A 27,044-nucleotide genomic window follows, 5' to 3' on the forward strand; every position below is an offset into this window, starting at 1 on the left:
CATTAAACCCTTCCTGATGCATATGTGAAACACCAACGCCAAAGAAAGTTGGGCACAGGGAAACTGCCAGTAGTAGAATTTACCAGTATTCTACTATTCAAAGTGTTCATTTTTTATAGTAAAATATTGGTAAATGTTACTGATATTTTACTCTAGCTAAACCTAACCCTACTCTCACTTAGAATCCTCCCCAGGACGCCTAACCTTAACCAAGTACACCAGCACAAACACCCTTCCGGACACCTAACCCTAACTGCCCCTCCCCACACAAACACCCTTCCTGATGACTAACCCCAATGCTGAGTACACACTATGAGATTTTCTGGCCGATTTACTGTTAGATCGATTATTTCCAACATGTCCGATTTGCTTTTCCGATCGAATTCCGAGCATTTTCCGATCGATTTCCTATTGAAATCGATCGGAAAATGCTCGGAAATCGATCGGAAAGCAAATCGGACATGTTGGAAATAATCGATCTGACAGTAAATCGGACAGAAAATCTCATAGTGTGTACCCAGCATAACATTACTCCCACCCTAATGCCTAAAGGCCCATACACACGTCGGATTTCCGCGAACGACGGGTCGTTTGAACGTCCCGTCGTTCACCCACTAAATCTGGCGTGTGTACAGACTATCGTTTGTTTGATAAGAGGGAGTTTGAGTGATCCGCCCGGCGGATCACTCAAACTCACTCTTATCAAACAAACGATAGTCTGTACACACGCCCGATTTAGCAGGCGAACAACGGAACGACGGGACGTTCAAACGACCGGTCGTTCGCGGAAATCCGACGTGTGTATGGGCCTTTACCCTAACCACCTCCTCTGCACAAACCCCCTTTCAAAAGCCTAACGCCAGCAAAAAATCGGTTGCCAGATCATGCACTGCTGGGCGCCTGAACTCTGCTGCAAAAAACACCCACAAAAAAAACCTTAATCTTAATCTAGCCTAGCCTTAATCTGCACCTTTAACATTCTCTGATGGAAGACTCAGTAATTGATTCTTTCTGATAGGTCTGCAGTGAAATTTGCAACTGATTAGCAGTTAAATCAACTACTTAATCATATCATTGACTAAATCCAAAGTGAATATTTGCTTGTGTGTAGAGACCGAAAACATGTTAATGTTTTTTGTTTTGTTACGATGTTGCAGCTTCTCTCATTAGCTATGAGGTTGTTTTAAAAAGACTGCAGTAAGCTGCATGTACAGTGCCTTACCACTGGGTACTGTGGCTTACTGCATGCTTGATTCAAAAGGATGTGAGCTTTAACTCGTGTGAGCCACTGTGTTAAGTCTACACAGCGTATGCTACCTGCGAAAGCTTGCTAAGTATTCTGATTCAGTTGCCACAGCATAGGAAACTTTCCAAAGTATTGAATATATTAGCTTCATGGAAAGTAAAGGAAAAACATAATGGCCTACCTACAACCTGAACTATACCAGACCTGATTCTTGGCTGCAGGAGCTGGAAACAAGCTGAGAGGGAACCATAAGTGTGGGGGTTCTTCTTAGCTCTATTTATCAGCACCTGCAGTCATCAGCAGAAAGTGAAGAAACCTTGTAAAAATAGGGAACATAGTCCCCCACACTTTGCAAAGCATTATGACCACTCCTGCTCTTCAGACACCCCCTGCACTGATGTGGTGCCCAGAAATAAGGATGGAGAGTTTATTAAGCTACTTGGTCACCCAAAAGTTGGAGAAATCAAAAAGGCACTACTGCCCTGACTAATGTGAACAGGGGTCTCCTTAAAGACCTTTACACATTTGCCCAAATGTGTAAAATTAAGAGTTACTAAAGCACATGCTTGTAGTAATTTTTTTATTATCTGTAACTTGCCACAAGACTTTGAGGTTCTACCCTGAGGCTCCTGTTCTATATTTTTGCTCATTTGCTCATTATTAAAGGGAACATCAGGGAAATAAAAAAAATGAGCTTTACTTGCCAGGGGCTTCCTCCAACCCCTGGCATCCGATATTTAACTTGCCGCAGCTCTGGTGTCCCAGGATCCCCTCTGTTTCAGATGGTGAACTCGCCAGGTCGGCATCTACTGCGCCTGCGCGAGTGCCACTGACCTGGCGGGGTTGACATCTATAAAAAAACGGAGGGGATCCCGGGACACCAAAGCTGTGGCAAAGGACATATAGGCTGCCAGGGTCTGGAGGAAGCCCTGGGTAAGTAAAGCTCATTATTTTTATTTCCCTGATGTTTCCTTTATCTCCTATAGCTGGAAGGCAAAGACAGTATAGCATTATATAAATGTGTAAATAAAAGTCAATAAAACAAACCGTCTGTGCAGTGCATTTCTTACCTTCTTTGTGTGCTGCATATTTCTTATATACTTTGGGCATTGATGCATGTTCTCAGTGGCAATGTCCAGCTCCCCATGTGCTTTTTTTTTTAAACATTACTTTGCCTGTTTGCCCTAAAATGTGGAGAACTTAAACAAAGTTCACCTCTGATTGACTTCAATAAACTTCACAAGCCAACTTTTTAAGATTGCAAACTTTGTAAACAGTTCACCAATTGCATGGCGAACTGCACACTGGGAGGTCTGCCCATCCCAAAAATTCAACATTCTTTATCACCCACCACTCCTCTTGATAAGCAGGCATTTCTATTTATAAAATAGGGAAGGATCTCTGCTTTTTGTGCCCCTCTAAATGGTCTCAGAGATAAACACTCAGTTGCACAAGGAAAATCTGGACATTCGTGAGCTTGGGCATCACCATAGGCACCCATATAAATAACGTCTGGGATGCCTGCAATGCAAAATACGGCAACAAATAGTGGGTGTTTAAATTCGGCCAGTGGACATCCAATTTTTTGCGCATAGCCACTACTTATATGGGCGCCTATGGGGGCGCTTAAAAATGTTCAGTACTTTTTTGGCGGATTGCTGGGGGGAGGGGTTACATTTAGGCATAGGGAGCGGTTAGGGTTAGGCATTAAAGAGAACCCGAGGTGTGTTTAAAGAATGTTATCTGCATACAGAGGCTGGATCTGCCTATACAGTCCAGCCTCTGTTGCTATCCCAAACCCCACTAAGGTCTCCCTGCACTCTGCAATCCCTCATAAATCACAGCCGTGCTGTGAGGCTGTATTTACATCTGTAGTGTCAGTCTCAGCTGCTCCCCCGCCTCCTGCATAGCTCCGGTCCCTGCCCCCGTCCCTTCCCTCCAATCAGCAGGGAGGGAAGGGATGCAGGCGGGAACTGGAGTTCTGCAGGAGGCGGGGAGAGCAGCAGACTGACACTATAGAGATAAACACAGCCAGCTCTGACAAGCTGTTTGTCAGCAGCGTGGCTGTGATTTATGAGGGATTGCAGAGTGCAGGGGGACCTTAGGGGGGTTTGGGATAGCAACAGAGGCTGGGCTGTATAGGCAGATCCAGCCTCTGTATGCAGATAATATTCTTCAAACCCACCTCGGGTTCTCTTTAAGGGGGCGATTAAGGTTAGGTGTGGGGGCATGTGGTTAAGGTTAGGCATTCAGGGGGCTGGTTGAGGTTAGGCATTGAAGGGGGTTGGTAAGGGTTAGGTACAGGTAGAGGGAGGGTTCTGTGTAGGAAAAGGGTTAGGTTAAGTTGTAGTAAAATGTCTGTATAAATTACAGGTATTTTACTATTGTAATTGCACTGCAAAACAGTTGAATATCGGTACATTTACAGTTTTTTTTCTGGGCGCCAAAATTTCCAGGCTCCCTTTTTGCACGTTCGCAGTGCACAATACTTTGAAACCAGCAGACAAGGTAGGTAGTGTCTGTTTCCTGAACAGGCCTAATCAGGTCTAATCTGGGCACGGCAGACAGCGACATCCCAATATATAATATATAATAATACAATACACTCATATATGTTAATAATTAATGATAAGTAGATATCTAATGAGTTATTTTAAAAGACTGATTTTAGAAATGCTTGGATCTGCAAAATAACAACTACAAGATGAAGTTCATTTCACAGTTTTAGGAAATTCTAACAAAAGAGCTAATGAAAAGGCTGACAGGAAGAGTTGATGCATTTTTAGCCAATTATTCTTTATTTTTTGGCTAGCTCAGATCAATGATCAGATTGTGACAGATTGTTTGTTTTTTTCAAATATGATCATTTTAAAAATACATCTTTAAAAAAATACTATTTTTCCAATCTGCCAATGTATGGCCAGCATAACAGTGTTGCAGTCCAAATAGGCAGAATCTGAAGAAGATGAACAATACAGGTGAGTGCTGGTGCAAAATGATCTCTAGGAACTTTTGAGGAATTAAGATTTGGGATGCCACCACCTCCCACTGTAATATGGAGTATGAAGTTCTACATTGCCTCTCAAAAACTCCCTTTGGTCATTTATGAGTGCACAATAACCCATTCCATACCATGTATTCCCAGCATTATTACAAAGCTAAATAATGTTGTTCTACTAATGTACATTACCAGCACACCCTGTCCAGAATTGGTGAAGACCCTCTAAGAACTTCTAGGGTCCTCCTACACGCATCTGGGAAATCAGTCTCTCAAAGTCAATTTTCTGCTATCAGTGTCTTCAAAGTCTACTAAGATGCATTTATTATTGATATCACCAAAAACAAATACAAAAAAAAAAATAGAGTAAAATATTAAAAAATATTAAAAATAATAAATAAAAACTGAGGAGATGAAAAACAAATTTCTATTTACCATGCAAAACAGGTGCTACTTTGCATGAATAAATAAGACTAGTACATAGCTACATTATGGTCCCTCCTATTAGGGCGCATGCTCCCTCACCCTCCCTAACCCGAACAGATGCAAGTTATTTACGTGCTAATACAAATCAGCACATCTTACATTGCAAGAAAAAAACATATTTTTATTTATACATGCAAAATAACACATGTTTTTTCAAAGCAAAGTACTACCAATTTATATTAACACTTAAATTGCTTCCATTCCCAAGATGTAAGTGTGTTATATACCTCCATTTACAAATATGCTAAAAGATCCGAACTGTGCTATTTTAAGTGGGATGTAAATGACTCTAGGCAGACAGCTAAACACACAGGTGCTATGAAGTTGGCACCATTAACTTCAATGTAAAATGTCTGAATGGAACTAAAAACGTGGAAATGAGTAAATTTCTGAGGTTCACATTCTTATTCAGAACTGCTGAATCCTGATGCCAAAATTGGAACTCGGAGCTGCTCCGATCCTGTAAGCTTTGTCTGTGGGGTCTGGCAGATCTCCTGCATTCCTTATGCCTTAATCTATCACCACGTTCTTCACCTTTAGTCAAGCCCATGCGTGAGCGTAAGACGGAGTTATGTTTACCTGACTACAGTTACCCCCAGGACTTCAGTGTGCAAAGGATGGACTGAGTGATCACACATGTCCACCTCTTAGAGCGCACCTCCTGAGTGGCTTTCCCTATGTCTACAGGAATACGGGAAACTCCTTTTTGCAGTGCCTGCCCAGTGGAATTACCAGACAGTGCAGGATCTTGCACGTCAGTAGGAGTGCTGTGAATGCCATTTGCAACCTTAGAGGAAATCAAACTCTCACGCTGGTTTCCTAAACTGCTAGAGTCATCACAGAATTCCAAAGCAGGTGAGTTCATGACAACGTCATTGAGGGGTGTTCACTAAACTTCCTTAAAAGTTGTATTTTAACGGTGTTATGCAAATTATGTAACACACATTATGCAGTTTGCATAACTCGCATTATACACATAACACATATGCACACTTTGTGTGTATCACCCAAACTGCATAACATGTGCTACAAACTTTGTATAGGGCCTGGTAAAATTATCTACATGCTCACATAAGTATCTATATTTATAATTTCCAGGTGGCAGCTGTATGAGTATGTGTTTATCTGCTCCGCTGTCATTGGCTGTGGCGCTAATTGAATGGCATGAGCAGTGTAGCATGCACCACCAACTAGTAATAATGCCTGTTACCCGTAGATTACTGGACTTACATTTTTTATATAATGGGTCAGCAACTTAAAGAGACTCCGTAACAAAAATTGCATCCTGTTTTTTATCATCCTACAACTTCCAAAAGCTATTCTAATGTGTTCTGGCTTACTGCAGCACGTTCTACTATCACCATCTCTGTAATAAATCAACTTATCTCTCTCTTGTCAGACTTGTCAGCCTGTGTCTGGAAGGCTGCCAAGTTCTTCAGTGTTGTGGTTCTGTGATGCATCTCCCTCCTCCAGGCCCTCTCTGCACACTGCCTGTGTATTATTTAGAGTAGGGCAGCTTCTCTCTTATCTTTTACAAGCTGGATAAATCCTCCTCTGAGCTGGCTGGGCTTTCACATACTGAGGAATTACATACAGGCAGAGCTGTCTGCACTCTGCAGGAAGAAACAGCCTGACACTTCAGTGGAAGATAGCTGCAGGGGGAAAGAAACTCACAAATGATCTCTTGAGATTCAAAAGGAAGGGTGTATACAGCCTGCTTGTGTATGAATGTATTTTCTATGTGTGGACATACTGTACATCAACCTACTTCCTGTTTTGGTGGCCATTTTGTTTGTTTATAAACAAACTTTTAAAAACTGTTTTTAACCACTTTTAATGCGGCGAGGAGCGGTCGAAATTGTGACAGAGGGTAATAGGAGATGTCCCCTAACGCACTGGTATGTTTACTTTTGTGCGATTTTAACAATACAGATTCTCTTTAACTCTTTTGTGTTAATTTTTTAGTGCTTTTTTATTTAGCAAACCTCAATTTACATATACAGTATAATCTCGTGATAGTGTAATAGATTGCGGAAAAGCCGCCGCGCGGACTGACAGCAAGGCGGCTGATTCCGCATCCAGCTCGGCGGTTTGCACGCAGCAGCGTGCGTCTGATGTGGCTGGGTCTGTTAGTGCACACAGGTTGAGGAATACGCGCGCGCGCACTGAGAGGCAGAACCTTTATGACAAACGAGGAGGGATCAGCTGACCAGGTTGGTCAGCTGATCTCAGAGCAAGTGGCAATTGGTTGATCAGGGATGGGTGGCGTCGGAGAGCGCCGCTCTATATATAGTTACTGCTGGTCAGTCTTAGGTTGTCTGCCGTTGCGAACACTTATGTGAAAGCACTCAGACCATAGTCAGATCCCACAGTGTGTTAGAACCAGGAGGTCCTGGGAATTCACACTGAGCCAGATTACTTCTGTATTATTATTGTGTTATACTTCAGACTAGTTCCAGGGTGTTGAGACCACGGACCTCACACCCAAGACTAGGGATACTGTGTTATCATTGTGCTATACTTCAGACTAGTTCCAGGGTGTTGAGACCACGTACCTCACATCCAAGACTAGGGATACTGTGTTATCATTGTGTTATACTTCAGACTAGTTCCAGGGTTTTGAGACCACGGACCTCACACCCAAGACTAGGGATACTGTGTACCATCATATTATACCTCAGACTAGTTCCAGGGTGTTGAGACCACGGACCTCACACCCAAGACCAGGGATACTGTGTTACCATTGTGTTATACTCCAGACTAGTTCCAGGGTGTTGAGAACACGGACCTCACACCCAAGACTAGGCATTGTTTGATATCTGTTATGACCTATTGCATTACTGACTATCCCTCTGCTTTCTGATTCGGTACCTACGCATATCTGATTACCTGTTGCCAACCCTGCCTGCCCCTGGTTACCGAATCAGCCTTCTGTCTTTGTACTTTATCTGCCCGTGTGTTGCCGACCTGGCTTGGCCGACCTTGAGAGCTATCCCTCTCCATTGAGATTTGTGACGCCCACCTTCCAGGTGTCACTCAGCCAAGGACCACCTGCTCCAAGGGTGGTCCCACTCAAAGTCATTACTGTTGCACCAAACACTCACACTATATAGGTGTCCAGGGGTTAGTTATACTTGTATTATTGGTGATTCTGCAGATCATCAATAATCAGGTATATATCTGTATTCTTGGTGATACTGCAGATCACAAATAATCAGATTCTCTCTGTGTGCAGACACCCCTCGTTACAGATAGTAAACTCCAAGGGACCAGGAAAAGGGGTTTACTATAACAGAAGTTTACTATATCAGAAATTGTCCTAAAAATAGCCCAGCATGCCCTGGTACATTCTCTGCTGCAATGGACCAGCCCTGTCCTCCCATTGGAGATACAGTACAAGCACTTGCACATTTGGTGGACTACAAGATTAAGTATAATTGCTGGTACAGTATCCAGGCCTCCTTAAAAATTCCATCCGTCACTGAATAGAGGCAGCCACTCGCTTCCTGTGTGTGGCTTAGATACCTCAGCGGGCAAGACTTGCAGCAGGTGTCCAGCAAAACATTCTGTTCACACTTGAGCCAATCATGAAGCCTCTCTTCAAAATATTTGTGGTACAGAGGCACCAAAAGGATAAAAGTTGGATTAAAAAATGTAAAATGAAGTGGGCAGTGGTAGACTTACCCCTTCAATGTAGACACAGAAATACGGTTGATTTTTCAACACAAAAAGTTTATTGACATACTCCAAGTAGATGTGACGCGTTTCGCAGGTGTACCCTACTTCATTGGGCTATAATGGGAGCATAACCTCATGCAGGTCTGTATGGTGCTTAGCGCCTCTGGCGTCGCATCTACTTGGAGTATGTAAATAAACCTTTTTTATTCAATCAACAGTATTTCTGTGTCTACATTGCAGGGGTAAATCCACCACTGCCCACTTCATTTTAAACTTTTTAATCCAACTTTTATCCTTTTGGCGCCTCTGTACCACTATATAGCTACTGAGTCCACCCTTCGTAGAGGGGAATTGGCCCCCGTTTCCTGAGCAACTTCTTAATCCTGAGTGGGGACAGGTCTAATCTCCCCACCTGCCCTTACAGTGGTTACCTGGACGGTAACCCTGGTTTGTGATTATTCATTAATACTTACTTTTCATACCCACCTTTCCAGTACATACTACACTATGGGCCATATGCAATTCACTTTTTCACCTGAGATTTCTCCTAGTAGATAATTTTTCATCTTCGATTTAAAATAATTTCCCAACACTTTTCCACAAAAAAAGTACCAAAAAGTAGGTGAAAACGTAATTTCAAAATTGTTTTGAGTATTTTCTTGCTTTCTGGTGCCTTAAAAGGCATTTTAATAAAAAGTTTACAAATATCCCCTAGGAGAAAACAGAAGTGAAAAAGTGAATTGCATATGGCCCTATATTGGGCTCTCTGTGGGCCATATGCAATTCACTTTTTCACCTGAGTTTTCTCCTAGGTGATATTTTTTAACTTGTCAATAAAATGCATTTTAAGCCACCAGAAACCAAGAAAATACTCAAAATAATTTTGTTAGTACTTTTTCACTTACTTTTTGGTACTTTTATAGTTGAAAAGCGCTGGAAAGTTATTTAAAATCGAAGATGAAAAATTATCTCCTAGGTGAAATCTCAGGTGAAAAAGAGAATTGCATATGGCCCTGTGTCTCCAATTGTTCTCTTCAAAATACAGCCAATCATAAGCCTGTAATCTGAGTGGCTCCTATAGCCCCTTATTATATCAATCAGGGTTTACTATACCAGGCATTGCTTCGATAGACTTATAGTGGAGATTGGTCTGGACCTGGAGTGTTAGTTTACTATACCAGAATGTTTACTATATCAGAGTTTATTATAAAAAGATTTTACTGTATTAACAGCGTTGAATATGTATTGTTATTACAGTTATTTATAAAATGTCTCTTCTACATTGGATTTGGTTTTCTGCAGTGGCTAGAAGTTTGCTTTAACTTCAACAACATCTTTTTTTGCATGGCTGTCTGTGTTCATCACTAGACTGTCAGGGTCGCCAATAACAGGAAATAAGGAGAAATCTCTGCAAAAAGGACACAGACGGCAAGAAAGATCTGACTGATCATTTTTAACCCTAAAACTTGTTTCATAGAACATTCATGTCCCATCCAGGCAAAAGTTACTTCCCTTGGTGCCCACATAACATTTTTCAGGTGAGATGTGTTGGCAAAATGTTATTTATACTTACAAACATAAGGAATAACGACCTGCATCACAGCCACATTTCTAATTAGTAACTATAAGATGCATGTATGCCACTCCTACTACAGACATGCGTGTGGGTGTGGGGGTGTGGGTGATACTCCCTTGCTCCTACCTTTGAGCACCTATGGTTACCCCCACTTTAGAATTCCCAAGATCCACTTAAAAGAGCTGATTACTTTAAAGGGAATCTGAAGTGAAAATAAACTCAAGGTATAATGATTTGTATGTGTAGAACTGCTAAGAAATAGAACATAAGTAGCACAGATAAGAGCCTCATATTGTTTCCAGTACAGGAAGAGTTAAGAAAGTTGTTGTTGTTATCTATGCAAAAGAGTTTCTCTGAGCTCTCCAACTAATCTATAGTGCAGCGCTCTTTTATGAAGCACTTATCTCAACAACCTGTCTCTCAATGTTTCTTGTTTGTTTAACGTTTTACTGTAGAGCTAAAGACCCTTTGAACTTTTCTGCTCTGTATCATACCTTAAAATGCAGAATGTAGTTTGCAACTGCAAATAATAGAGGATAATGCAATGTTATAAACAGGGCTGTGGAGTCGGTACAAAAATCTTCAGACTCCGACTCCTCAGTTTATGACTGAAAATAAAAATATGAGACTTTTCTTTGCTACATTTCTATGAATTATTCATACTACATATGCAATTCATTCTATATTTTTTCTCTTCAGTATCACATTAAATTGTACAGTTTTTACGTACACCGTTGTTTGATAATTGTAATCACTTGGTACTGATTTGTACTTCAGGAAGGAGGCATAATTCCCAAAAGTGAATCCCCTCCAAAACTATAAATGCATTGACATACACATTTTTCTTAAAGTATACCTGAAGTGAAATGACTTCAGCAGTGGGAGGACTCTGGATAGTCCAGAAGCATCCCCAATCCTCTCACACCACACCATTTCAGCCTTGGGTCCCTTTGTAACTATTCAACAGGAGCCTTTTGATGATTTTTCTTGTGACTGCACTCATGCCATGTACAAACTTGTCTGTACTGGGCATGCACGAGTTAGCTCCGTGCATGCTCAGTAGAAAGAATTCACTTGTGCGCTGCTTCTTTCCTGCAAGAGCACTTCATTTTACTGGCCATTCTACTTGTGCATCCAAAATATAGATCAGCTTGTATGCAGTCACAATTTTTCACTAAAAATTGTACCATTAATGGTCATCTTTGCAAAGTGCTACTTGAAATAGTATACAATGATGCCACCTGATGGCTTTGCAGGTTAGCAGAGGTATATGAATCACAAGACAGAATAATTATACTTAAGTAGGCAATACAATTAACTTAAATGTATTTTTTATAATTTATTTAGGTATTTATCTGGCTTTGCACAGCAAAAACAATTTATGTGTATTTTCAATGCACTCTACAACCTGCGATCTTGCTTCCTGTGGGAGATATTCAGATTAAAGGAAGTAGCTTAAATCTAGATGAAGACATCAGCTTCTATTTCTAAACATCAATACATCTTTCTTTTTGCCATGCACAGGCATGGATGCTCGTCATTCATAGGAGACAAGCACAAGAATGACACCTTGTCACAAACAATGCCAGTTGAACTACTAGGTGCCAGTCATATCAAGGCAAATTGGGCTGATCCCCGTCGCTGTTGTCATGGGCGCTGTAAATGGCAGCTCTCACTCCTGTGTGTTACCATTTCCCTGACACGTTACATTTCCATGTCAAGGAGATGATGGCTGCCCTGTCGGCTCCAGGGCGGCTGTGTCAGGCCCTGGAATGGCCCCCAGGAAGGTGGCAGGCTGCATCAAACCCCAGCTCGAATTTAGCATTTTAAAATCTGGAAGGAGACTGTTAGAAAGCAAAGGATTCTCCAGGCTGCAGGCTAGGAACTTACAGGGAAATTTACTGTCAAATGATTTCAAATGACTTTGTTAAGGTTGTGTCACATCCCGCGATCCGTACGGGACCTTATTGGTTTGGACATATTTTTGACCTCTGGAAGAAACTTTCAGATTTGGGCATTAGTGGAAAACACTGGTGCCAATGCATCTTATGGGTTTTTGGAAAATGAAATGCAAATTCACATCTCAGGCCGAGTGAAGGATATCTTAGGAGACACAACTGGAAGCCAGCTTTATCTAAACGAGGGATAACGCCAGCGTCTGGTAATTAATGGAAGGCTGTGACATCTTATTTAAACATAATGGGCTCGATTCACCAAGCGGTGCAAAGTGTTAGCACCGTGGTGAAAAGGCCCTTATCACGCCTAAACTCAGTTTAGGCATGATAAGAAGGGCTTCGCGCGAAGTTACCGCGCGTACGCGCGTTCGCGCGTAGGCGCGTAAGAGCGCGCGCAGCACCCGACGCTTCGCGCGAAGCTCCCATTAAACCCTATGGGACTTTGCGCGCGCTCTCACGCGCGTACGCGCGAACGCACGTTCGCGCGGTAACTTCGCGCGAAGAGCAGGAAAAAGCGGTGATAACTCAGTGGTGAAAAGGTCATCACGCCTAAAGTCCTTTAGGCGTGATAACTGAGTTATCACCGCTTGGTGAATCGAGGCCAATGTATGAAGCACACATTTCATAAGTAGGAGACAATTTGTACAGTTGGGGTAATGCTCCCTCTAGTGTCACAATTAATAATACTTCTATAGATAGTAAACAGGATTCAGCATTATCACTCAACATCTAGCCTAGATTTCAATGTGAGTGTTAAAGGGACACTTAAGCCAGGATAAAAAAATCAGTTTTACTTTCCCGGGGCATCTACCAGCCCCCTGCAGCCACCCCGTGTCCTCGTAGTCACTCACGGTGCCTCCAGTCCCCGCCGCCAGCTAGTTTCGTTTTCGCTGACAGGCCAGACAGGCCTGGACACACATATTTTTCTTTGTGTTCACGTCCGCAATAGCATCCTGCGCCTGTACTATTGGCCAGGCCTGCGCAGGCGAAGAAAGCCTGCTGACTCCCTGTCAAGGCCTGTCAGTGAAAACGAAACTTGCTGGCAGCGGGGGACCGGAGGCTCCGTGAGTGACTGCAAAGGCATGGGACGGCTGGATGGGGCTGGTAGAAGCCCCAGGCAAGTAAATCTGATTTTTTATTCCTGACTTAAGTGTCCCTTTAAAACAGCAGGCATTGATATGTATTTGGTCTCCCTATGCTACAACAACATCTTCTATTACTTAGTTACATAGTCAGTTTGGATGACAAAAATATATCTGTCCATCAAGTTGAACCAGAAAAAAAGGAAAAAAAGTATAACACTGCATGGCACCATAATATATCTCAAATGACCCAGGGGAAGGCAAAAAAACTCCTTACAAGACTTGAGCCAAGTATCCTTTAGGCTGGGAGCACACTTGTCGGTCAGTTTTCTGTGTGTGTTTTTCTGCATGCGTTTTCTGCACACCATGGGCTTGATTCACAAAAGAGTGCTAACTGTTAGCACGGCCGTTTCCGCGCGAATTTTCGCATTGCGCGCGCTCGATATTGATATTGATTTCGCGCGAAAATTCGCGTTTGCGCACGAAAATGTTATCATTTCGCGAGAAAATACGCGAACGCGCGCAATGCGAAAATTCACGCGAAAACGGCCGTGCTAACAGTTAGCACTCTTTTGTGAATCAAGCCCCATGTGTGTACTTTTATGTGGACAGCAGCTAATGTAATTGATAACAAAAGCACACATAGTGCTGCACTGCTGTCAGTTTTATTTTTGTGTGTGAACAACTGATTTAACTCTTTATTCGGCTGCAGGGCCAAATTTTTCCTGCCGCTGGGGAAGTATCCCTTCCCTAGCCTGGCAGGCTTGGTATGCAGCGGCAGGTAATGTTAATCCGGCAGGTCTTCTCGGTTTCTCTGTGACTTACAAGAGGCACTTGTAAGTCAGACAAATATAACATAATATTTATAATTAGATAACCACAAATGTATTTTCTGTGCTCACATCATTATCAGTTTTATTCAGCCCCCAAGTGACATTCATTCTTAGTACTTAGTACAACATCCTTTTCCAGTTATAACAGCTTTTAAATGTGAAGCATAGCTTGACACAAGTTACTTGCAGCGATCTACGGGTATCTTAGCCCATTCTTCATGGGCAAAAGCCTCCATTTCCATCACATTCTTAGGCTTGCGCGCTGCAACTGCTTTCTTTAAGTCCCACCAGAGGTTCTCAATCAGATTTAAGTCTGGTGACTGCGATGGCCACTCCAAAATGTTCCAGCCTTTAATCTGCAACCATGCTCTAGTGGACTTGGAGGTATGCTTGGGATCATTGTCCTGTTAAAAGGTCCAACGTCTCCCATTCCTTAGGTTTGTGATGGACTGCATTCTAATTTTGTTTCATCAGTCCACAGAACACTATCCCAAAACTTTTGTGGTAGTGTTTTGTGGACTGATGAAACACAATTAGAACTGTTTGGGCCCATGGATCAACGCTATGTTTAGAGGAGGAATAACAAGGCCTATGAAGAGAAGAACACCTTGCCTACTGAGAAGCATGGCGGGGGGGTCAATCATGCTCTGGGGCTGTTTTGCTTCTGCAGGTACAGGGAAGCTTCAGCGTGTACAAGGTACCATTATTATTATTATTTAGTATTTATAAAGCGCCGACATATTACGCAGCGCTGTACAGTATATATATATATATATATATATATATATATATCTTGTCACTAACTGTCCCTCAAAGGAGCTCACAATCTAATCCCTACCATTGCCATATGTCTATATTATGTAGTGTAAGTACTGTAGTCTAGGGCCAATTACCATGAATTCTCTTCAGTACCAGGAGATATTGGATGAAAATGTGATGCAGTCCGTCACAAACCTGAGGCTGGGAGACGTTGGACCTTTCAACAGGACAATGATCCCAAGCATTCCTCCAAGTCCACTAGAGCATAGTTGCAGATTTGGAACATTTTGGAGTGGTCATCGCAGTCAACAGACTTAAATCCGATTGAGAACCTCTGGTGGGACTTAAAGAAAGCAGTTGCAGCGTGCAAGCCTAAGAATGTAACTGAACTGGAGGCTTTTGCCCATGAAGAATGGGCTAAGATACCCCTAGATCGCTGCAAGGACGCTTGTGTCAAGCTATGCTTCACGTTTAAAAGCTGTTATAACTGGAAAAGGATGTTGTGCTAAGTACTAAGAATGAATGTCACTTGGGGGTTGAATAAAACTGATAATGATGTGAGCACAGAAAAGACATTTGTGGTTATTTCATTATAAAAGTTATGTTATATTTGTCCGACTTACAAGTGCCTCTTTGATTTATTTGTAAACAAGATGACTGAAATGATCAAAATCAATGTCAAACTGGCCAAAACACTCAATTTCAGTGGGGGTTGAATAATTTGGAACACAACTGTAAACATAACTCCTTACTTCCGACAGAGGCTGTCAGTGCAGCAACAGCTTTCAAAGGAGGCATCTCATTTGAAGCTGCTAAAAAATTAAGTTTAAACTAGCCCATTGATTAACATTGGTTCTCAGTTTTCCTATGGAGAAAACACACATGAAATCAGCCAATGTGCTCCCAGCCTTCAAGGGAAAATATTCCTTTCCAAATTCAGGTGGCAGTCAGATAAAATCCATGGATCAACTCTGCTGGGATTTACCTAGTAAGTATAGCTGTGGGTGTCCTTATATGCAAGGAAAGCATCCAAGCCTCCTTTAAATGCTGATATAGAATTTGTCACGACTGATTTTAGAAAAGTTTTCCAGTAGATTCTGGGATACGGTCCTGTGCATTATTTCCTATTCGGACACAAGATCATCAGCAAGGCCAGTTGTGTGGTGGGGCCCATTCATACCCTGTATCCCAAGCTACATTTTATCAACTTCTGACAGCAGACTAAGGGAGAAACATGACATTTGGTGCTGAGGAAGGTTAAGCATTCCACAAGCTCAATTGTTAATATGGGCTATAGACGAGCGGGTGGCGGGTCCGTCCGCTATACAAACTGCGGCTACAAATCAGGGGCGCTTGCAGCCACAGTTTGTACAGCAGGCAGCCTCAGCTGTTTTTATGTTAGGGATAGGCATGGGCGGGGTGCTCAGTTAAGGTTTGGCATGGGGGGATTAGGGTTAGGCATCGGTAGAGGGAGGGCTCGTGTGAGAATAGGGTTAGGTTTAGCAGTAGTAAAATACTGATAAAATTTACTGATATCAGAATTACCACTTCCTAACAGTAAAATGTAGGTCATTTTACTGATATTCTACTAGTGAATATTTCCAGTACCCACATCTCTGCAGTACCCATTTTACATGGACATGACTAAGAGCTGGTTTACGCTTAATGGGGCTGCCTTTCTAAGGGTCTGGACACCCTACCTTAACCTAAGGTTGGAAATCCAAATGACAACATGAATCCTGGTGGCCAGATCTGGAAATGTCAATGACAACATGAATAGCATTATATACTGTAGTTCAAAACTCCCTGCAGCTGAGACATGGTGGTACTTTAATGTAGGGGGCTTTGGGTTTACACCATAAACCCCCCCTCACGCTATTGCCCTTACTTTCTGTTTGGGAGCATACAGAGAAGAGGAAGAGGCCCTAGTCCCTCAGCTTTAGGACATGTATACTTTGTCGGAGAACTGTCCTTTCTTTCCTGGCCACTTAGTCTGAATGCCTGGATAAGTGTAAGGATAATATGAGGAGATCCTTATTCTTAGTTCTGTAATGTCACTTTAAGTTATAAGTATTAGCAGACTCCCTAAATTCCAGGGCATCCCTGGTTGAGATCTTGTAATAGAAATCGACGGTTGATGGTTACTGACAATGTCTCATGGAGAGTCTTGGTTGGTCCTTTAAATTAGTATGAATCGATTTGTAGAGGCTAAAGACCAAGACCCTGATAGATCATAACCAATAGAACATGGGGGATGGGGAGGGGGGAGTTGTCACACCCTGAGAAATTGTGAAAATCTGATGGCCCGCTTATTTATTAAGGGATCTTAAGATATCATCACAAGTTCTAGCACACTATTACCGCCATTGCAGTATAATGAATGAGTACTGTCATCTTTGACGTACATTCTGGACTGTTGAAATTTGAAATGATTGAAATTTTAGAAAAATACAACTCTCCCTGTGGTAGCAAGTCAATCTACAGCTGTGGCTTGACCGGCAGCACCATTATTTTCAGATTGCACGGGAACAGATTGCAAATAGATCTGTGTGAAAAGATCACAGCCTGTTGTTTATGCTAAAGGTGACCAAAAAGCACCATTACAGTTTAGAACTCATTGGGCTTCATTCACTAACCAGCGCTAAGCCGGTTAGTGTACCTTATCACTTAGTGGGCACAAACTACAGTGCTAACCTTATCTGAGGTTAGTGTGCCTTATCTGAGGTTAGTGTGCCTTATCTGAGTTAGTGTGCCTTATCTGAGTTAGTGTGCCTTAGCTGAACTTAGTGCCCTTTAGGTAGCTTTGTGCACACTAAAAGATGCACAAAGCTACATCGCGCACTGCACCGATCGAGCACTGCGACGATCACATCGCACCCGCTATACTGTACATGATGCCACCTTAAGGTCGCATAGGATGCGACCCAAACGGCTCATCAGTGCACCGTTATCGTCGCATCCTATGCGACATTATGGTCGCATCATATACAGTATAGCGGGTGCGATGTTATCTTCGCACCGCGCACAAAGATCAGCGCATTACGCTGTGCGAGCTGTGCGCGGTGCAGTGCGCGATGTAGCTTTGTGCATCTTTTAGTGTGCACAAAGCTACTTAAGGGGCACTAAGTTCAGATAAGGCACGCTAACTCAGATAAGGCACACTAACTCACATAAGGTACACTAACTCAGATAAGGCACACTAACCTCAGATAAGGCACACTAACCGGCTTAGTGCCGGAAAACTCTTTTTTACTCCGGCGCTAACACTTAGCGCCGGTTAGTGAATCAAGCCCATTAAATGCTAGAAAAGGGGTGATGATAAATATATTTAAATATTTTGGCTTCAATTCACTAAGCATTACCACATCCGGTAATGCTAAAAACAGCAGATTTTATGAAGCATTTAGTAACATGTCAATTCTTCAAGGCTGTTACCGCATGGCAAGCTGAAATTACCGAGAAGTGAAGTAAATTACCGACTTGTGCAGTGAGCACCTCAATAAATGTCAGTAAATATCAATTCATGAAGAATAGAGCATGCGGCATGCGGTAAAGCCAAGTAACATGTGCGGCGATTACCTCCAGCTCTGATGTGTCAGAAAGTCTGCAGTAGCCCATGACTCACAGAAGATGAGAGGGATAGCCCTTCACTGAGGGCCTGAGCCCACTAACGCAGTTGTGCGCAGTTGTGTCCGCTTTTCAGCAACACATCAATGATGCTGGAAAGCGGATACAACTGCACACAACTGCGCACAACTGCGTTAGTGGGCTCAGACCCTGTCAAAAACCGACAGCCAATAGCAATAGGGTCAAGCTTCTCTACCCCCCGGGTAGCAGAGCAGAAAGCCGGTACACAAGAGATTTCCCGACGTTTAACCCTTTAAGTTCCCGTTTGAAGATGCTGAGGAGCAAGTGCTGAAATCATCTAAGCATAGCATGTTTGATGTTTCTTGAAAGTTAATCTAAACTCTGGCAATTAAATAAAATGTTAAGAAAGAACAATAGATAGATTCTGAGGGAGTAGAACAAACATGTACATCTAAAGCACTGCTGTCAAATTTCCCAGGCATCGAGGGCCAAATTTTTTTCACACTACACGGTGGAGGACCGACTTCCCCTCCTCCCAACTCCGCCCCACCACCAGATTCCACCTCAACTGTCCACCCTAGTATAGGTAGACAAGTATAGGTGCCCAGTACAGGCAGACAAGTATAGGTGCTCAGTACAGGTAGCCAAGTATAGGTACTCAGTACAGGTAGCCAAGTATAGTTGCTCAGTATAGGTAGCTAAGTGTACATGCTCATTAGAGGTATATAAGTAAGTATAAGTGCCCAGGATAGGTGCTCAGTATAGGTAGCTATGTATAAGTGCCGTCAGAGAGGGCAGCGTGATGACGTCATCTCCGTGCACAATCCGGATACTACTCGGAAATTGAGAGAAGCGGTGGCGGCGGCAGGCATGACATGGGAACTGGTTACTTCAGCCTTCTATCGGCGGAACTTAGCTGATGGAGTGATGCAATACGTTGGATGCCCTCTGAGGTGGTGAGAGCCCTCTTGGGCAACGTAGTTCACTAGTTGGAGGCGATGAGAGCCCTCCACATAACGCTGCTGTAACTTTGCCCATGTGCTGAGCTTTGCTGTAATCCAACTAACCACTTGCCTTGCTGCTGCTTGATCTAACACAGAACTGTACAATAAGAGCATATTGCATGCGTGCAGGATGACTTCTGTTGCTATTGATCCCAGCAGAGTCTATTGAAGAGTTACTAATCCGGTTTAACATACCTACAGCACTTTGCCAACCATTTTTTCTGTGGATGTCAATTTGATATTTTTCATTGCTCCCGGGAGTTTATGGACCTCATGCAAGAGTGTGTGGTTGATGTGCATGATGGTTGTTTGACACATGCCGGCTGTGTATTTGGCATAGTGATACATCATAGGCTGCTCTTTTTAGTGGGGTTAATAGGGGATTTGTATGCAGTATTTAATAAAGTGATTGATATTTGAGACTCCAGTGGATCATTTGTTTTGTGCTTGGTTCTATTTACCACTGTGAGGCTCCCCTGCATAGGGTGCTATCAATCTGTGTATAAAAAAAGATCCAGCGCGTGGTATTGTTTTCTTGGTACACTAGTGGATGGTGTAGGTGCAGGAGGGAATTTTAGTTACTGCACTATGTCCTGTTGTTCTGTGCTTTCTTATGAGGACACATGGATCCAGAAAGTGATTTGAAGCATCTGTAATCAACCCAGAATACAAAAGCTCTGTTGCTGTTTGTGATTGAGCAGCTATAATATCTGATGAGCGTACTGCCTCTCTAGTTTTGATACATCACAGGTGAAAGGACACTGGCACTAGAGTGCAGGGTGGAACTCGCTGCTGCTGTGTTCACACTAGTGAAGGGTGGAGGTGCATGAAACCTTTGAGATACTGCACTAGATTTTGTTATTGTTTGTTTTTATACATATATATCGACAAGGTGGTTAAGAACCAGGAGGTGATAAGAAGAGGCTGTGATCGATTGGGTTTATACAAAGGCTTAAGTTGCTGTTTGTAATTGAGCAGCCACCTGATCTGGTGAGCGCAGTATACCGTCATTTGAGCACATTATTGCTGTAGGTGCGATGCACAAGAAGGTGGTTGTGCAAGCTGTGAGCTGAAATTACTACACTATAAGTGGTCCTTTTGAGTTTTTTTGTTTCCATCTATGTACAGTATATCTCGTCTGAGGCTGATGATGATCTAACCACCACTGCTGACTGACATGTATATGGCCTTTGGAGTGTGAACTGTCTTGTCAGAAAGATTGCCACAGGATACCGTTGTGAGCGTGGACACTCTCTGAATTGAATTATAGCTACAGTGGTTTGCAAAAGTATTCAAGTTTTCCACATTTTGTCATATTACTGCCACAAACATGAATCAATTTTATTGGAATTCCACGTGAAAGACCAATACAAAGTGGTGTACACGTGAGAAGTGGAACGAAAATCATACATGATTCCAAACATTTAAAAAAAAAATAACTGCAAAGTGGGGTGTGCGTAATTATTCAGCCCTGAGTCAAAACTTTGTAGAACCACCTTTTGCTGCAATTACAGCTGCCAGTCTTTTAGGGTATGTTTCTAGCAGCTTTGCACATCTAGAGACTGAAATCCTTGCCCATTCTTCTTTGCAAAACCGCTCCAGCTCAGTCAGATTAAATGGACAGTGTTTGTGAACAGCAGTTTTCAGATCTTGCCACAGGTGCTTGATTGGATTTAGGTCTGGACTTTGACTGGGCCATTCTAACACATGGATATGTTTTGTTTTAAGCCATTCCGTTGTTGCCCTGGCTTTATGTTTAGGGTCGTTGCCCTGCTGGAAGGTGAACCTCCGCCCCAGTCTCAAGTCTTTTGCAGTCTCCAAGAGGTTTTCTTCCAAGTTTGCCCTGTATTTGGCTCCATCCATCTTCCCATCAACTCTGAGTGATGTGCAGTGTTAGTTTTCTGCCACACATAGCGTTTTGCATTTTTGGCCAAAAAGTTCCATTTTGGTCCAATCTGACCAGAGCACCTTCTTCCACATGTTTGCTGTGTCCCCCACATGGCTTGTGGCAAGTTGCAAATGGACTTCTGAAGCTTTTCTGTTAACAATGGCTTTCTTCTTGCCACTCTTCCATAAAGGCCAACATTGTGCAGTGCGCGACATATAGTTGTCCTATGGACAGATACCCCCACCTGAGCTGTAGATCTCTGCAGCTCGTCCAGAGTCACCATGGGCCTCTTAACTGCATTTCTGATCAGCGCTCTCCTTGTTCGGCCTGTGAGTTTAGGTGGACGGTCTTGTCTTGGTAGGTTTACAGTTGTGCCATACTCCTTCCATTTCTGAATGATTGCTTGAACAGTGCTCCGTGGGATGTTCAAGGCTTTGGAAATCTTTTTGTAGCCTAAGCCTGCTTTAAATATCTCAATAACTTTATCCCTGATCTGTCTGGTGTGTTCTTTGGACTTCATAGTGTTGTTGCTCCCAATATTCTCTTAGACAACCTCTGAGGCCGTCGCAGAGCAGCTGTATTTGTACTGACATTAGATTACACACAGGTGCGCTCTATTTAGTCATTAGCACTCATCAGGCAATGTCTATGGGCAACTGACTGCACTCAGACCAAAGGGGGCTGAATAATTACGCACACCCTACTTTGCAGTTATTTATTTGTAAAAAATGTTTTGAATCATGTATGATTTTCGTTCCACTTCTCACGTGTACACCACTTTGTATTGGTCTATCACGTGGAATTCCAATACAATTGATTCATGTTTGTGGCAGTAACGTGACAAAATGTGGAAAACTTCAAGGGGGCCGAATACTTTTGCAAACCACTGTATGTATAAGTGCCCAGTATAGGTGCTCAGTATAGGTAGCTAAGCACAAGTGCCCAGGATAGGTGCTCAGGATAGGTGCTCAACTTACCTCGCTCCAGCGGTGGGGTCCGTGGCTTGTCACTGTTTCCCCTCCTTCAGCCACGGCTCTTCTTTCAAGCAAGTAGGGCAGACCAACGAGTCACCGATAAGAGTGCGGCATTCCGATTAATGTGGCCACGTCCCATCAAATTTTGCTGCTGCGCTGTTCGCGGCCAATCAGGGAAGAGATGGGGAGATGCAAGGCTGAAGAGGAGAGAGCCCTCCCCTCCAGTCGCGCATTTCCCCTCCCCATCCCTTGACTGATTGGCTGCTAGTAGTGCCGGCAGCAGAAACAGCTGCCGGTAGCAAAATTTTATGGGACGCCCATACCCACCGCTGAAAAAAAAAATGACAGAGGTGGAAGGCCAGGCAGACTGCGGGAAGACCTCTAGCGGGCCGGATGCAGCCCGCAGGCCAACCATTGGATGGCGCTGATCTAAAGGGATGTCAGGGATGCCTTTTACTATTGTAATGCCGGCAGTGCACGGAGAAGAGCATGTAACAGAAAGAATTCCACACTGTTCTGCTGTTACCAAACAGGTTTTTGTGAATTGAAGTCCATTTTTTTGGTAAATTACAGAACTTCTACCGCACCTGTAAAAATCTCGATTAATTAGCAAAAAAACTTTTAAAATACGAAATGCGTTATTTTCCTGCCCTTTTTTTTCTTATAACCCGAATAGCCCTTGATGAATTTAAGCCAATGTCCCTTCTCAGCCTTTCAGCTCGCCCATTATTTTAGAACAGCTATTGTTCAAAAACAGACTATGGAAAGAGATTTGCAAAAGTGAATTTTTTATGTCAACAGTATTAAAAGATTTATTTACACTTCACATTGCCAAACTCTAAATGTTTTAAAGGACACCTGAAGTGAGATGGATATGGATGCTGCCATATTTCTTTTCTTTTTAAATTGCCTGGCATCAGGGGCCCAACTTCAGTGGTTCAGGGCTCCCCAGTAGAGGTATAGTGGCGCCCCATACCATGACCACAGTAGTGAGCAGGAGGATCTCAGTATAGTGCTCGGAGGATGAGAAGATCTGATGCTTGTGAATTAGGTAAATATAACAGTGCTCCCTGCGCTAACTCTGCGGAAGAGGAGAAGGAGGAGGGGACCCCTATAACCCCTGGGCCCTACAGCAGTAATGAGAGGACTATTGGTATGCCACTGCCAAGCATCCTGATGATCTGATCTACATGCTTGTTCAAAGTCTATTGCTAAACATATTAGAGACAGAGGATCAGCTGGACAGCCAGGCAATGTGTATTGTTTAAAAGGAAATATATATGGCAACCTCCACATCCCTTTCACTTCAGGTGTTCTTCAAAGGATCTAAAATAAGTGGAAAAAAGTTCAAAGAATTTATTTTGCCAGTTAGAAAAGCTGATCCCAAAATTGAAAACCTCTTAGTTTATAATACAATACAGTACATACAAGTTTTCAGCAGGAACAGTGGTGTATCCCCTTCACCCAATACCTTGCTTCCATTGCTAGGGTAGTCTGATTAGGAACAGAGTTACATTAACGCCCGGAGGAAGCATCAAATGACACAAAACGCGTAGAAATACGCATCGAAATAACCAGTTTTTGACAGATTCAGTTATTTTGATCAAATCTGCTGCTGTTAAGAATAGTCGATAAGATCCAACTGATTTTTCGGGTCTTGATTTAAAAATGCAACTGAGCCTGGTTGGAAATGGTTAATCAAATTTGCTTCAAATGGATAGCTTTGCACTGCATTAAACTGTACATAAAGAAGTAGTACAGAGGAATTGAACAGTCTCAATAGGACCAGCATACGTATTCAGAATTTATTGTTTACCACCTGTATGTATGAACAATGGCTTTGAATGTATTTGGACATCTTTACATGATACAGTCACAGGCAAATACGCAAATATGAGCATACTGGAGTGCAGACGTGGGAATTTGAATATGAAACTATGTGTAATTTTTAAATTATTTAAAGACCCCTGTGAAGGTTGCAATGCTTTCCCTTATTAATTATAATAAAACACATAATTATTAGTCACCCAAAGTAAATACCTATCCCAAAAAAATGTTTGGCTAGTGTATGGAATGTGTGGCATTCTCAATGCGAGTTTTCATTTTCTTGACCTGCTCCTGTGTCTGTAATATCTATAAATTAGTGAGCTGCTGCCGACATCTGCTGGACAAATAGCTTACTGCAGAACACATTTAATGTGCTGTACATGGCTGTATAACACAATTCATACTGTGCTAGTATGCTCCATTTTTGAGACTTGCCCAATCTTTTTTTTTTTTACACTAATTAATGTATATGTGTCATATACATCATGCCATATGCATCATATACATTGTGCCTTAAATATTAGTTAAAAAAAAACATTCAATCTATGTGAAACATTAAAATATTAAGCATTTTATACCACATATGTCATATTGTAACACTTGATAATCATTATAGCAGTGAAAGTAGACTGCACTCCTGTGAATGAAGGTTCTGAGGTGCCTGGTCGTAAGGGCTCACAGCACAAGAGTCCAATTCAAGTACTAGAAGAAGAGAAGACCAGCACCATCAAATTGTATTATAGTTCTTTAGTTTATTTTAAAGGGACTCCGAGCAGTGCAGAAACTATGGAAAGATGCATATCATTTTAAAGCTCTCTTTCTCCTCTTTCCAATGATATATAAACCGCCGCCCTACGCCTTTTAGTTTTCGCTATTTTCGCAATTGAAATTGCAGCGGCCGCGATTTCAATCGCGAAAATAGAGAAAACTAAAAGGCTTGGGGCGACGATTTAGGTGTCGCCAGAAAGAGGAGAAAGAGAGCTTTAAAATGATATCCATCTTTCCATAGTTACATTGTATTACACAGGGCGACTTTTTCCTAAAGTCAGCAGCTCCATTCTGCTGGATGCTGCTGACACTGGGGAAAGTGTCGCCCTGTGTAATACAATGTAACTATGGAAAGATGGATATCATTTTAAAGCTCTCTTTCTCCTCTTTCTGGCGACACCTAAATCGTCGCCCCAAGCCTTTTAGTTTTCTCTATTTTTGCGATTGAAATCGCGGCCGCTGCAATTTCAATTGCGAAAATAGCGAAAACTAAAAGGCGCAGGGCGGCGGTTTATATATCAGTGGAAAGAGGAGAAAGAGAGCTTTAAAATGATATGCATCTTTACATAGTTTCTGCACTGCTCGGAGTCCCTTTAAGACACATAGACATATTGCAGTGCAGCAGTTACAGCAACGTTTCAGAGGAAACTGTTTGTTGTTTGGTTATTAGACACTGACATAGCTTCCTCCGAAACGTTGCTGTAACTGCTGCACTGCAATATGTCTATGGCCTCAATTCAATAACCTTAACTCCTGTCTTTAATAACTCTTCTGAGCTGTATTACAGTTATCACAATTATATCACCATGGTGATAACTGTAAAACAGCTCAGAAGAGTTATTAAAGACAGGAGTTAAGGTTAGTGAATTGAGAATGTGTCTTAAAATAAACTAAAGAGCTATATAACAAATTTGATGGTGCCGGTCTTCACTTCTTCTAGTACTTGATTATCATTAAAATTATCTTATCATTATGTGTGTGAATATACTTAGGCAGTCCCTCATATTGCATAGAAGTGTACATAGATTGTACAATCAAAACTGCATCATTAGTGGCCACCTTTACATATCAGCAGAAGCACCTTTTCCTTTGACTTCCTTCAATCTCAGAATTTAAATTCATACAGTAAATGTGGAGTGTCACCATGTAAAAGTAAAGTATTACATTTTTTTTTCAAAATGTCTCACATACAGTATATTAACCACTTCAGCCTGCGGGTGTTTTCACCTTAAAGTAAACCAGAGATCAGTAAAATCAAAGAATCGATGCTTACCTGGGGCTTCCTCCAGCTCCATAAACAGGTGAGTCCCTCACCATCCTCCCGCAGTCTACCGTTCAGAGGCAATCAGCTCCAGTAACTGGCTCAGTCAGGCTCTTCTGAGTATGTGCGGACCCCCTGCGCATGCATAGAAGACCTAGACTGACGCGACTGAAGCAGTTACCCGGGCTGATTGCGGCTGAACGGCAGACTGTGGGAGGGCGGCTAGGGACTTACACGTGTTTATGAGGCTGGAGAAAGCCCCGGGTAAGCATTGATTCTTTGACTTTACTGATCTCTGGTTTACTTTAAGGACGGAAGCAATTTTCCCCTGTAGGGCTCCTCTCATTCATTCGCCAATAGTTTTACCACTACTCATCACACCTAAATGATCTATATCTTGCTTTTTCACCACATCTTAGGCTTTTTGGGGGTGATCATTAGCAATTACTTTACTTTCTATGCTTTTTTAAGGTTAAAAACAAGGAAAAAACGAAAAAAAATATACTATTTCTCCACTTCCACCCCCTATAGTTTTAAAATAAACAATGATACTGTAAATAAAAGCCACACATTTTATTTGTCATGGCTATCACAACGTTTAAATGATGTTCCTAGTACAATGTATGGCCACAATACAGTATATTATTTGTAAATAATGGTGTATATTTTCTGTTTCTACCCTATCAATAATCACAAGCCCCTTGTTGCTAAACTAATAATAACATACCCTTATTACGTACATATTAAAAGTGGTCAGACCCTAAGGTAACTATTCATGTATTTTTTTTAAACTGTCACTTTTTTTTATTAAACATGTGTTTAAAGAGTGGAGGGTTAGGCCCGATTCACATCTGCGTTCTGAGCCAAAAGGATCCGGTGAGCGGATCCAGTCTCCGCTTCACCGGATCCGAATGGCTCAGTCCGTGGCCCGGTTCACATAGTGAAAACGGATCTGATCAATGATTGATCGGATCCGTTTTCACTCGGCAATACATACCTAATCTTCCGTAGCTTCCTCTTCTTCCGCTGTGACTACACAGCGCGTCATGTGACTAGGAAGCCTCTACCGTCGGCTGCTACGGAAGATTTGGTATGTATAAACCCTCCCTCACCCAATATTT

At 42.3% G+C, this 27,044-nt stretch overlaps 1 protein-coding gene across 20 annotated transcripts in view; it reads right to left on the reverse strand.

Annotated features, from left to right (window-relative positions):
- Positions 1–27,044, reverse strand: part of CADPS (calcium dependent secretion activator) — a 769,567-nt gene that overhangs the window by 364,588 nt on the left and 377,935 nt on the right. The gene's annotated exons all lie outside the window — the stretch shown is intronic.

This window comes from Hyperolius riggenbachi, chromosome 9 (genome assembly GCF_040937935.1).
Source record: "Hyperolius riggenbachi isolate aHypRig1 chromosome 9, aHypRig1.pri, whole genome shotgun sequence".
Lineage (NCBI taxonomy): Eukaryota > Metazoa > Chordata > Amphibia > Anura > Hyperoliidae > Hyperolius > Hyperolius riggenbachi.